The sequence below is a fragment of the Fukomys damarensis genome, unplaced genomic scaffold (assembly GCF_012274545.1).
Source record: "Fukomys damarensis isolate Sample0158 unplaced genomic scaffold, DMR_v1.0_HiC HiC_scaffold_29, whole genome shotgun sequence".
NCBI classification, from domain to species: Eukaryota; Metazoa; Chordata; class Mammalia; order Rodentia; family Bathyergidae; genus Fukomys; species Fukomys damarensis.
In genome coordinates this window covers 18,287,459-18,300,006 of record NW_022900941.1, presented here as the reverse complement: position 1 = coordinate 18,300,006, position 12,548 = coordinate 18,287,459, and positions in this window count along the sequence as shown.

The window sequence follows — 12,548 nt, the reverse complement described above, 5'->3', positions numbered from 1 at the left end:
GATACCTCACTCTGACTTTCATTGACATTCCCAAGTCATTAATGATTTTGAACATATTTTCATGTGCTTATTGGCCATCTGCATATCTCCTTTGGTGAAGTGTCTTCATATCTTTTATCCATTTTTTAAAATTAGTTGTAACTTCCCCTGCCCATCTCTTTGGCCCTGTTTTTAAACTGCCCTTCAAAGAGCAAACATTTTTAATTTTATAGTTGTCTTTTTTAATGATCTGTTTTAGAAATGTCTGCCTACCTCCATGTCACAAATATTTTCTCCTATAAGTTTAGCAGGTTTAGCTCTTCTGCTTAAGGTCCTTTGAATTTTTATAAAATATGATGAAAGAATCACAAAGCAATGTTAAAGAGTAAAGTCACAAATTACTGTTTTGTTTTGGCTCCATATAGATACTCAGTTGATTCAGCACTCTGAAGGTTCAGGCAGCATGTCAATTTGATTGGTTTTGGGATCCAGTCAGGACTGTTAGAGCACACTTCTGAGTGGTCTGGATGGGTCGTAGAGGTGTGGCCTTAGGGTCGTCTCTGGTCCCTCCCTACTTTTCCCTGGCTCTTCTTTCCAGCCACTATGAGCTAAGCAGCTTTTCTCTACTATCTTGATATTTTTGCCATAGAGCCAATCAACCATGAAGTGAATCCCCTTGAAACTGGGAGCCAAATTAAATCCCTTCTCTTTTAAGTTCTGGGTATTCGGTTGTGGCACAGAGACAAAAAGCCTGACTGATAGAAGCACCATTCTTGAAATGACTCTTGTTTCTCTGTTGATTCACCTTAGCATCTTTGTGACTTAGTTGACCATGCAAGAATATGTCTATTTGTACACTCTCTTCTATTCCATACCAGAAACAGTGTGAAAAGGAGCATTGCCATAATGGAGAATGTGAAAGTGTTTGCCCATTCTCAGGTGTCTTCTATGTACAGTGTCTCTCTCCTCTCCCTCTCCCTCCACCAAAATACTTATTGGTACACTTTAGATATACGTAATGATAACAGTCATCATAGAGAGTTCGTACCATTACATGATATATCTTGCTGCTGCTTTTTTTCCCCAGCTACAGCATTTCTTAAACTCTAATAAGCACTTATAGTCAGAGTTCTCCATAAGGTTTCTGGATACAAACTCAGCTTGTACAATTCAATCAAGGTCAAAAAAATGCATTTAACATCACTTTGATGTTGGATCTTGTTTAAAATGCTTTTTTCTTTCTTTATTTTTAGTACTACATGTTTTCAGTACACAAGGTTTACATTCCTTGTGTGGAGTTAGTACAAGTACATAACACATCTGATTCATTTTTTTCATCTCTTTTCCCTGCCCTTCCTCCCCTTTCCCTCTGTCTCTTAATCCTCTTCCCATTTGAGAAGGATCTATCTCCTTACTTCCTATTACCTATCTTTTATTTTGCTCTTTATAATTTGTGTTTCTAATATAAGAGAAACCATGCAATATTTAAGCTTGTGTGTCTGATTTATTTCACTTAACATTATGGTTTCAAGGCACAACCATTTTCCTACAAGTGATTCATTTGTCTTCCTTTATGGTAGAGTAGTATTCCATTGTATATAATTATCACATTTTCTTTGTTCATTTATCTGTTCATGGGTATGCATGCTGCTTCCAATATTTAGCTATTATAAATTGTGCTGCTATAAACATAGGTATGTATGTATCACTGTACTATTATGTCTTTAACTCTTTGGGAAAGATACCTAGAAGGCAGTAGCTGAGTCAAATGGAATTTCTATTTTAGTTTTTTGAAGAATCTCATATGGATCTCCTAGTGGTTGTTCTAGTTTACATTCCTACCAACAATGTAAAAAAATTCCTTTTCCCCACAGCTTAACCAGCACTTGTTATTAATTTGGTTTCTTGATTATTGCCATTGTTTCTGAAGTATGAAATAGTGTTGTTTTAATTTGCATTTCTCTAATGGCCAGGCTTTTTGAGCATTTCTTGATGCATTCATTGATCATTTGTACATCTGAAAAATGTCTATTCATTTCACTTGCCCATTTTTTGATTGGGTCTTTCATTTTAGATGGTGTAATTTGAGGAGTTTTTAATATATTCTAGATATTAGTCCTCAGTCTGAGGTTTAGCTGGCAAAATTTTTTTGCCATCCTATAGGTTGTCTTTATACTCTGTTAGTTGTTTCTTTTGCTGGACAGAAGCTTTTTAATTTGCTATGATTCCATTTGCTGATTCTCAGTACTATTTCCTATGCAACTAGTTCCATTCACAATGTGCTTGCCTACACTTATGACTTAAAGAATTTTACCTATTTTGTTTTCCAGCCTTAAGTGTTTCTGTTTTAACAATTAGGACTTCGATCCATTTTGATTTTACTTTAATACATGGTGAGAGATATTAAGTTTAGTCTTCTGCGTGTGGATAGTCAGTTTTCCCAGAGCCATTTATTTAAAAAGCTATCTTTCCTCCAACGTATGTTTTTTGCCTCTTTATAAAAGATCACAAAGATTAATGTGCTTGGCTTTGTTTCTTCTTCTTCTGTACTGTTCCATTGATCCTCATGTCTGTTTCTGTGCCAGTACCATGCTGTTTTTATCACTATAGCTTTATAATATAACTTCAAGCCTAGGATTGTGATGCCTTCCACTTTGCACTTGTTACCCAGGATCGATTTTTTTTCTGGGTCTCTTCAAGTTCCGTATGAATTTTAGGATTGTTTTCTCCAGTTCTTAAAGAAGGTTTTGGTATTTTATTTGGGATTACATTTAATCTGTATATCAATTTTGGAAGTATGGCCATTTGCACTATATTGGTTCTACCTATCCAGGAATAAGGTATCTCTCCATTTTCTGATGTCTTCTTTTATTTCCTTTTTCAGAATCCTGCAGTCTTTTTTGTAGAAGTTTTTCACTTCCTTAGTAAGATTAGTTCCTAAGTTGTTGGAGTTATGAATATTGTTGTGAATATTTTTCCCTAATTTCATTCTGGGTAGATTTATTATACATGCGCAGGAACAGTATTGATTTTTTTGTGTGGTTTTGTATTGTGCTACAATACTAAATTTTATTATTGAAACTTAGAGTTTTTGGTGGATTTTGGGAAGTTGTAAGTAGAGGATCATGTCATCTGTAAATAATGACCATTTGACTTTCCTTTTCTATACGTATACCTTTTGTTTCTTTTTCTTGCCTAATTGTTCTTGCCAGTGTTTTCTAGTACTATGTTGAAGAGTAGTGGTGATAATGGACATCCTTGTCTTGTTTCTGATTTTTTGTTTTGTTTTGTTTTTTCTTTTTGATTTTAGAGAGAAAGTTTTCCGTTTTCCCTCCTGACATTGGCAATAGGTTTGTCATAAATGGCTTTTAGCAGGTTGAGATAAAGTCCTCTCTACCTATTGCCTTCAGTATTTTTAGCATGAAAGGACATTAGATTTTGTCAAAGGCTTTTTCTGTGTTTATTGAGATGAGCATGTGATTTTGTCCTTCTGTTTTTGTGATATATTACATTTATTGATTTATGTATGTTGAACCATCCCTACATCCTAGATGAAGGCTTACTTGGTCATCATGATTTTTTTTTTTTTTGGTACCAAGGATCAAACTTGGATCCTTGCACTTGCAAAGCAGGCACTGGCACCACTGAGCTAAAGCCCTGGCCCTAACTTCCAGAATTTTTTACTATAATGTGTCGTGGAGAGGTTATTTTCACTTGTGGCTATTTGGCATTCTATATGTATCATTTATATCTGTGTTAAATTATTTTCCAGCCAGATATGGTGGCGCATGCCTGTAATCCCAGCACTTGGGAGGCTGAAGTAAGAGGATTGCCATGAGTTCAAGGCCAGCCTGAACTAATAGTGAGACCCTATCTTCAAAAATTAAAAAAATCCCTTATTTAGAAAGTTTTCTGCTATTATTTAAGTAAGCAGTTTTTTTTATGACATTTGTGCTGTCTTCTGATTTTTCTTTTTTTTGGTCTTCTGATTTTTCATTAATTCCAGTTAATCTCAGATTAGTTATCTTTGTGTCATCTAGGAGCTATTGGATCCATTTTTCATGTTCTTTCATTGTTTTTAAGGTATCTTTCATGAATTGGTCACCAGCAACAGCCTTGTCTTCTAGTTCTGACACTCTTCTCATATTGGTCACTTGTACTGCCTGTATTTTCAATAGAATTTTTAATCTCAGTTTCTATTTGGAGCCTTCTTTGGACTCTGAATTCTTTTCCATGCTGGACATTCATGTTTTGCATTGTTTTGTTTAGCTCTCTGGCTTTTTATTAGTATTTTCTATACCCTTGCTAATCGTTTTATTTATTTGGCCCAATATCTGTTTACTTATATCTTCCATGAGCTTGCCAAGTGCCTTATTGATCTGTTTCATTATCTCTCCTGATACCATCTTGAATTAGTCTGATGCATGGCTTTTGTTTTGCTCCCCTTTGATGTCCCATGGATCAGCTTTGAGGAAGTTGGGAGTTTTGGGAGGCATGTTGGCTTGTCTTCTCATGTTTCAATTTTTTGTTTGTTTTGTGTTGAGGCTTGCAGTTTTAGTGGAAATCTTTATTTCGAATATGGAGACCTCTTTAATTAATGTCTACTTTTCTGGGGTGGCTTCTGGGCATGGATAGTTATGTGCCTTTGCCTCTGTCCCAGGATCCAACCAGCCCTTTTTACTTGGGATAAGAGGTTGCAGCATATTTGGCCCAGTACCCGTTTCTTCAGAAATGGGCCACCGTGTTTTCACTTATCCCAATGCAATCCAAATATTGGCATCCCAAGAAAACCAATTGATAGCAACAACTATGTCACCTTGGCTGTAGTGATGAAATCAGCACCAATTACAGCATGAAATACAAACTGAATATTGACAGACCCTAAGGAGCAGTAATGTGCTACACTGAGCCACAGAAATTAAATCTATAGTTATAGCATGAACACTAAGACAAACTAAATATTGAACTACTATTGACCTACAGTAAATACCTATTAACTGGAACCACTTTACCTCTACTAACAATAGGACAGTATTCAACCACAATAGCATAAATTAGTTAGCTACCTAGAGAGTCATAGAGCTTAGAAGTTATACTAGTGCAGGTAGAGGGTATAGGGAACCAGAGAATGAAAAGAATTTTTTGAAAAAGTGAATGAGATATGAGCAAGAGGAATGAAAACTGAGATAGGGCCCCTAATGAGGAGCAAAAGGAGGTTAATAGTGTTAGAGAACAGTCACGGGAAAGAACGATAAAGAAAAAGGGGAAAAAGGGTAAACAAAAGTATACGAAATAAAAAGAGGAAAAAGTTGAAAGGGGAAAGGGGGACAAACTGAAAGAGGAAAAGGAAAAAGAGCCTAAGCCCCCAGAAACCCCAATAAAAGAAAGATAAAAGTAATTAAAATAGGGGAAAATCTTTTATTTGAATCAAAGAAAAAGTTCCTGTGGTTTTGAATATGTGATTTCTTTCCAAGATCTACAGTCTTGGGATCTAGCCCATCGTGATTTTCTCCACCTAGTTTTAAGGTCTATTGGTCTTTGAGGTGCCCTCCCTACACCAGGCCCCTCCATCCACCCGCAAGACTAGTTTCCATCCAAGCCAAGCCGTGTCCTTACTCCCATTGGTAGATGGGAAATACAGCAGCTCTCTGGTGTCTGCAGGATGAAGGCCATGGGCTAAGGATTCAAGTGGATTGTTGCACTTAATATTGATAGTTGCAGGATCTGGTTGCTCCCTCTGTGCCTAGGTATTGTCCTTGTCCATGATCAGATTGGTTGATTAGTCCTTGCCCCTGTTGCCCCATGTGAAGGGGAAGCAAAATGTAGAGTTAGCTTGGAATTGATGAGTGGTCTGACCTTTGAGCTGGGGCAGGGGGGCATGTGCCAGAGCCCACAATATTGCTTATGCCCAAAACACTGTAAGCAGTGGATGCTGCAGAGTTAAATCCCTCGCTTTAAGAAGAGAGTCTCACTGAAGCTATGTGACTCCCAGAAGGATCTCTTGAGCAAAGTGGCAACACGCAGATTAACATGACTTCCCCGCTAATGGCTACAGCCAAGCTCAGAGTAATGGCTTATGAAGCTGTGGGGCTCATGCGAGATAACATCCGTAGCTGAGGTCGGAGCAATCGCACCCAAATCCATTCCCACAATTAGTGCCTCCATAGCTTGAAGGACAGTGTTCCATTTACAACCATGTATTTTGTCTATTCTGTTCCTAATTTGAAAATGCTTTGACTCTCTTTAAAGTCTTGCCTACCTTAGTTTCCATGGTAATTTTACATACTGCACATCTGTACATGTATTGTACACTAGAACCTAAAGGGGTTCTCCTGTTGGGGCCTCCTATAAATTCAGCATGACATCTTTTCCTATCATAGGTACCATTAATAGTATAGAGTAAATGAACAAGTATACCAGCCGTGGCCTGAGAAAGTTATAGTGACCAAAGGCTAAGAGGCTTCAGGAATGAAGGTCTGTATCACCACCCACAAAGTCAGTCACCTATGCTAGCAAAGGTTCTGGCTGAGAGTGAGGGGATAGAGGAGAGAGTCACAGTGCAGGTCTGTTGGAGCCTAGGGATCAGCCCTAGCATTAAGAGCTATAGTTATCCTACTAACCTACCTCGTATAAGTATCCCCAGGAAGAGAGACCAGCCACAATCCTAGAAGTGCCCTTTTGAGATGCAGTGGGGTAACTGTCAGGGCAGGTGGACATGAAAGGCCCAAGGGCAGGCTGTAGGGGATGTTATGATGTGCTGCCCAGATACTGCCTTAGGAACTCACAGGGCCATTGAGCACTCTCAGCTACATCCCTCCCTGCAGGCAGCCTGCATCCATTCACAACTGATACTGGTTCAAGGAACCAGCCCCCTTGCCTCCATTTGGAGTGACTCTGAAGGCCCATCTATGCTCCTGAGCTCCCTGTGGGCTCTGCCAAGGTTTTTGTTGCAGCTGCATAGCATTCCACTTCTTCCACTAGCCGTGGTGGGGCACGCCTATAATGCCAGCACTTGGGAGACTGAGTCGGGAGTATTGCTGGGAGTTCAAGGCCAGCCTGGGGTACACAGTGAGTCTAAGTCCAGCCTAAACTACACAGCAAGACCCTGTCTCAAAAAAAAAAAAACTTCCTCTTCCTCTAGGTGTTGATCCCGAGAGAACCTCCCAATAAATTTCCTGTAAACAAATCTGTCTCTGACTCCCATAGTCTTAGTCTGAGAACTAAGAGTATGAAGAAGATACTATCCCAGAGTTAGCAGTGTTCTTGTGAAATGTAACAGAAGACAGCATCACATAAAGAACCCATGACACAACAATCGAAGAATTACTGGTTTAGTGAAATCCACAAAACTGGGTTCGGTGGAAACCTGGTAAAGTACTCTTGGAAACCACTACAATATATGTAAAAATTAAATACAATCTTATGAAGTCACACTAGCTATCAGACTAACCATCCTTGCCAACTACCATATACTGTGCAACTAAATCCTTCCTTAAAAATTGCCATCCTAGTTGGGCGGGGTGGTACATGCCTGTAATCTCAGCACTCAGGATGCTGAGGTAGCACTCACGAGTTTGGGACCAGCCTGGGCTGAACAGTGAGTTCAAGGCCAGTTTGAACTATATAGAGAGACTCTGTTTAAAAAAAAAAAAAAAAAAAAAGTGCCACCATTTACACCATCCTCTCTGAAACTGCCAAAAACAGAACAAGCTCTTTTAGCTTTTTTTTGTTGTTGTTGTTTTTCAAAATAACTTGCATTTAGATAAGAAAACTGTTTCACTTGATTCTGCCTGAACTGCTTGGTTTGTTTGTTTCTTTATTTGGTTTGGTTTTGTGAGACAGGGTCTCACTATGTAGTTGAGACTGACCTGGAACTTACTGTGTAGCCTAGGATGGTCTCAGACTCACAGCGATTCTCCTGCCTCAGCCTCCCGAGTGCTGGGATTACAGGCTTGAAATGCTTGAAAATGCATCTTTTTCTGAGCCGCCTGTCAACACACCAGTCTGCTACCATGCCTGGCTTGAAATGCTTGAAAATGCATCTTTTTCTGAGCCGCCTGTCAACACACCAGTCTGCTACGCCTAGGATGAGTCTCCAGAGGAATAAAGTGATGTCAGCCCACAGTGCCTGTGCAGCCTGCCACAACTGCACATGAGGGTACAAATAAACAATGGGATGTGAGGTTTTCCTTTTCAATCTCTAGCCCAGAATATGGGTTTTAGCTCTCTGGAAAACAGTAATTATTGAGCTCTACCCTATAACAAAAACAATTTACTTGTTGAGGCTCAAAATTAAAAGAGAATGAATTATATCTGAGTCTTGTATGTGTTCCATTGTGTCCAACTCCAAAAAGTATAAGTTCCATGAAAGACAGGAGCTGTTGTCTGCTTTGTTCACTGACACAGAGCAGGTACTCAGTAAATATTTGTTGCATGATTGAATAAGTGGATTAATGGCAAAAGTTTGGGGACAACTGAGTTTAGAAGTGCTGGGAGGCTTCTAAAGCCGCAATAATTTTGTACTGAACCCTGTAATTCTAAAGTCAGAACTTTATCGATTTGCCTTACAGTTTTCATTCCACTTAAAATGTCATGTGCATTAATAACAATAAATTAGTACAACCTTGCTGAAAAACAATTGACAGTTTATGAAACTATAAAATTAGCTGAGTATGATAGCACATGCCTGTAATCCTAGCTACTCAAGGAAATCAAAACTTCCAGGCCAACCTCAGTAATTTAATGACACTCTGTCTCAAAAATAAAAGTGAAAAAAGCTGGGGATATGCACAAGGCCCATGGTTCAATCCCAAGTACCACAATAAATTAATAGTATGAAAGACAAAATAAGGAACACATTTTGTAAAATTGGTAATTAAAAGCAGTCAATTAAGATTAAAATTATTTGGGGCCAGGGATTTAGCTCAGTGGTTCTGCCACCTGCCTCAAAAGCACAAGGGTCCTGAGTTCGATCCCCAGTACCCCCAAAAAAAGATTAAATTATTTAGATAGAATTACCATCCATTTAGGACCAGGGCCTCACCAAGGACTATGGCAATTCGCCCCTGCATCGCTTCAAGAAGCCTGGCTCTAAGAACTTTAAAACATCTTCCCGCCCTCCGCCACACTGCACATCTCCAACATCCCGCCCTCAATATCGGAGGAAGATCTCTAGAGCCTCTTCTCCAGCAATGGGGGGTGTAGTGAAGGGCTTCAAGTTCTTCCAGAAAGACCGCAAGATGGCGTTGATCCAGATGGGCATAACCATGACCCAGGTGAGAACCACCACCTGCGGTGTCCTTCTCCAAGTCCACTATCTAGGGTGGGCCTGTGGCCGGGCGCCCTGGCGCCAACTTCCGTCATTCCAGAAAAAAGCCACTTTAAAAAGCAGCTGAAGTGACCCTAATAGACCAGAGATTTTATTTTTTTAAAGAGAAATCAGTTTACCTGTTTTTTAAAAAATTAAATCTAGTTCACCTTGTTGACCTTGCGGTGACGGTGACAGCTCAGGCTCCTAGGGGCTGTGGCAGGGCTCATACCTACCCCCAGCCTGGGTGGGCCTGTGGGAGGGTACTCCAGGCCACAGTCGGCTTTCTTGTGCCTTAACCTGCCTGCCTCATGGCCATACCACCCACAGGCAAAGTGGGTCCCAGCTGGGCAAACACCAAGCAGCCTACTGCTCCCTCCCACCAGATCATGTGCCCAGCGCTGAGCCGGAGCCTGTTGGCCAGGGCCGGCTGACCACCCCCTTCCCTACTCAATCAATGATGGATCAAGTGATTCTCCCAGCCCTGGGTGCCGTCCTGCCCCCGCCAGGCCCAGAGGGGACTGACCTCTGCTTCAGCTTCGGAGCCCTTGTACTCTCAGTATCATACCTGATGTGGCTGCAAATGCTGTGCCTAGCAATATCCAGTTGACCAAATATTCTAATCTTTTTTCATTTATATGCAATAGTTTTAAGTAACTTTTTATAGCAAGATGATACAATGTTATGAGTATAATCCAAGCTTCTCGTATTACTTTGTATGCTGTACTTTTATTCCTTATAATTAATGAAGTCACAGGCAGGATCCGGTCTCTGGAGCTGGGGACCCCAGGCACTCAGGAACCTGAGGCCAGGATCCAGGTCTCCTTGCAGGGCTTGGGCTGGTGCCTACCCACCTTCCTCCACCTGCCGTTGCCTTACCAGCTCCACTTGCAATCTGCCTGGACAAACAGCAAAGGCTGTTTCGGGGTGTTTCGTTTTTCTTCAAATTTTGGACCAAAGTTTTATTTCTGTTGCTTGTCTGCCTCTGATGCTGGGACCCAGGCAGTGGGACCAGCATCCAGCCCATTGCACTCCACCACCCTCTGGGCCGCCCAGCAGCAGGCAGGGATCTCCTTGGATCCTGAGTCCATAATGGAGTGTAACAAGGGTGTAAATATTTGTGATTTTTTTTTAATACCTGTTGTCAGACACGGAGGCAGCACATCACAGTTTTTTTGGTGACAGATGTATATTTTGAAAACGGCGGTTACAGGCTCAGTGTTGCACACAGCAAGCCTTGGCCACACATTCCATTTGCCCGTCCCGATGGCTTGTAACGGGAAGAACTGATTAAAACCGTTTTATAACAAACTCCAACCTTTCCTGTAAACCTTTCTTGCTGTTCACATTGTTGAAGGCAGTCAGCCAGTCTGTACCTGGACTTTGAATAAATTTCTATGTCCTGCGGGGGGGGGAGAATTACCATCCATTTTATAATAGCTATAAAATGAGTAGATTTATACAAAATTTCTCACTTATTTTAAATATATTTCAAGGTATGTTTATGAGAAGTTATTATGAATTCAAGAATATGCTCAACGGGCCGGGGATTTAGCTCAGTGGTTCAGTGGCCTGCCTTGCAAGAGCAAGGACCCAAGTTCAATCCCCGGTACCAAAAACAAAAAAAACCAATATGTTCAAAATTAAAAGCAGGTATATTTTAGTCAAGGTTCTCCAGAAAAACATAACCAATAGGATAGATGGCGGAAGGAATGCAAAAAAATGTATTCTGAGGGATTTGGTTCATGCAATTATAGAAGCTAAAAAATACTACAATCTGCCATTTGTAATCTGAACACCCAGGAAAACTGGCGTAGTACAGACTTAGTCTGAGCATCCAGGAAGCCACCAGTGTAAGTCTCATCTAAGGATAGGAGACAATGAGACAAGATGTCCCAGCACAGGTAGGAGGGCAAGAAAAGGTCAAAAGAATGAATTCTGGCTTCTTTTTTGTTCTATAAAAGACCTCAGCAGAGTGGATGATGCCAGCCCAAACTGGAGAGGACAATGTACTGGGGTCACTGATTGAAATGTTCCTCTTCAGACAGACTCAGCCAGAAGTACCCTTTCATCTGGGTGTCCTGTGACCCACTCAAGTTAAAACAAAATTAAGCATTATAGTATTTATGTTTGTGTGTGTGTGTGCACGTATGAGCATGTGTGAGTGTAATTCTGATGCTCAGCTTCCAGGAAAATTACAGAATCATTTACAAATAAAATTTGTCATCACTTCCTGTTACGATTATCTAAAATGTCTCCAGAAAGACTCACAGGGCTTGTGACAGTTAAGCTTCATTGGGTCACCTTGATTGGCTTGGTAACCATCCATGGAATTGGTAGAGCTTCTGGGTGTTTCTGGGTATGTTACGGAGGCATGAACTTAGGTACTATATAAAGTCCCTAACCCCTTCCTCACAGGTTTGCTCCACTTCTCTATTTCCTGGCTGCCTTGAAATAAGCAGTTTTGCTCTGCCACACCCATCTGTCATGATGTTCCCGCCTTGGAGCCTACTAACCATGTACTTAATCCCCTGAAGCCATGAACTAAATTAAGCCTCTCTTCCTTCATGGTGTGGGTGTCAGGTACTGTGTTCCACCAGTGGGAACCCTGACTAATATAGTGTTGAAGGGATGGTTTCCAGCTGGTAGGCCTTTGGCAATTGGATTATGAAGACTAATTTTATCAATGGATTAATCCATTGATTTTTAGGAGTTGGAGTCTAATTAGATGAGGCAGGTCATTGGGAATGTGACTTTGAGGGACGTATTTTGGCGGATACTGGCAGATACTGGTAAAAGCAGATGCTGCTAAAGACTAATCAGTAGCTAGCGTGTAATTTTATTTTGTAATAAGAATATATTAAACGTTTTTAAGGATTGACTGCACTGAAGAAAATACGATTTGACAAATATCTTACTGAATATTACATACCAATCAGAATATGTTGTTATGGTTATATCTAGGCTGTCCCCCAAAAACTTCATGTGTTCAGATGGGGGCTTTTGGAAAGCAGTTGGATCATGAGGGCACATTATCCATGGAATAATCCACAGATGAGTTCAGAGCCGAATGTGTTGTTAAGAGGTGGGGCCTGGTCAGAGGCTCGTCCCTGGGGTGTGACCTGGAAGGGTGTACCTCCCTCCCTGGTGCCTCACTTTGGTCTCTTGGCTTCCTGGCTGCCATGATGTGAACAGTTTTTGGTTGTTACGCACCTCTGTTATGCCCTGTCACTTTCTGCCTTGGAGTTGGCCAACTATGGAC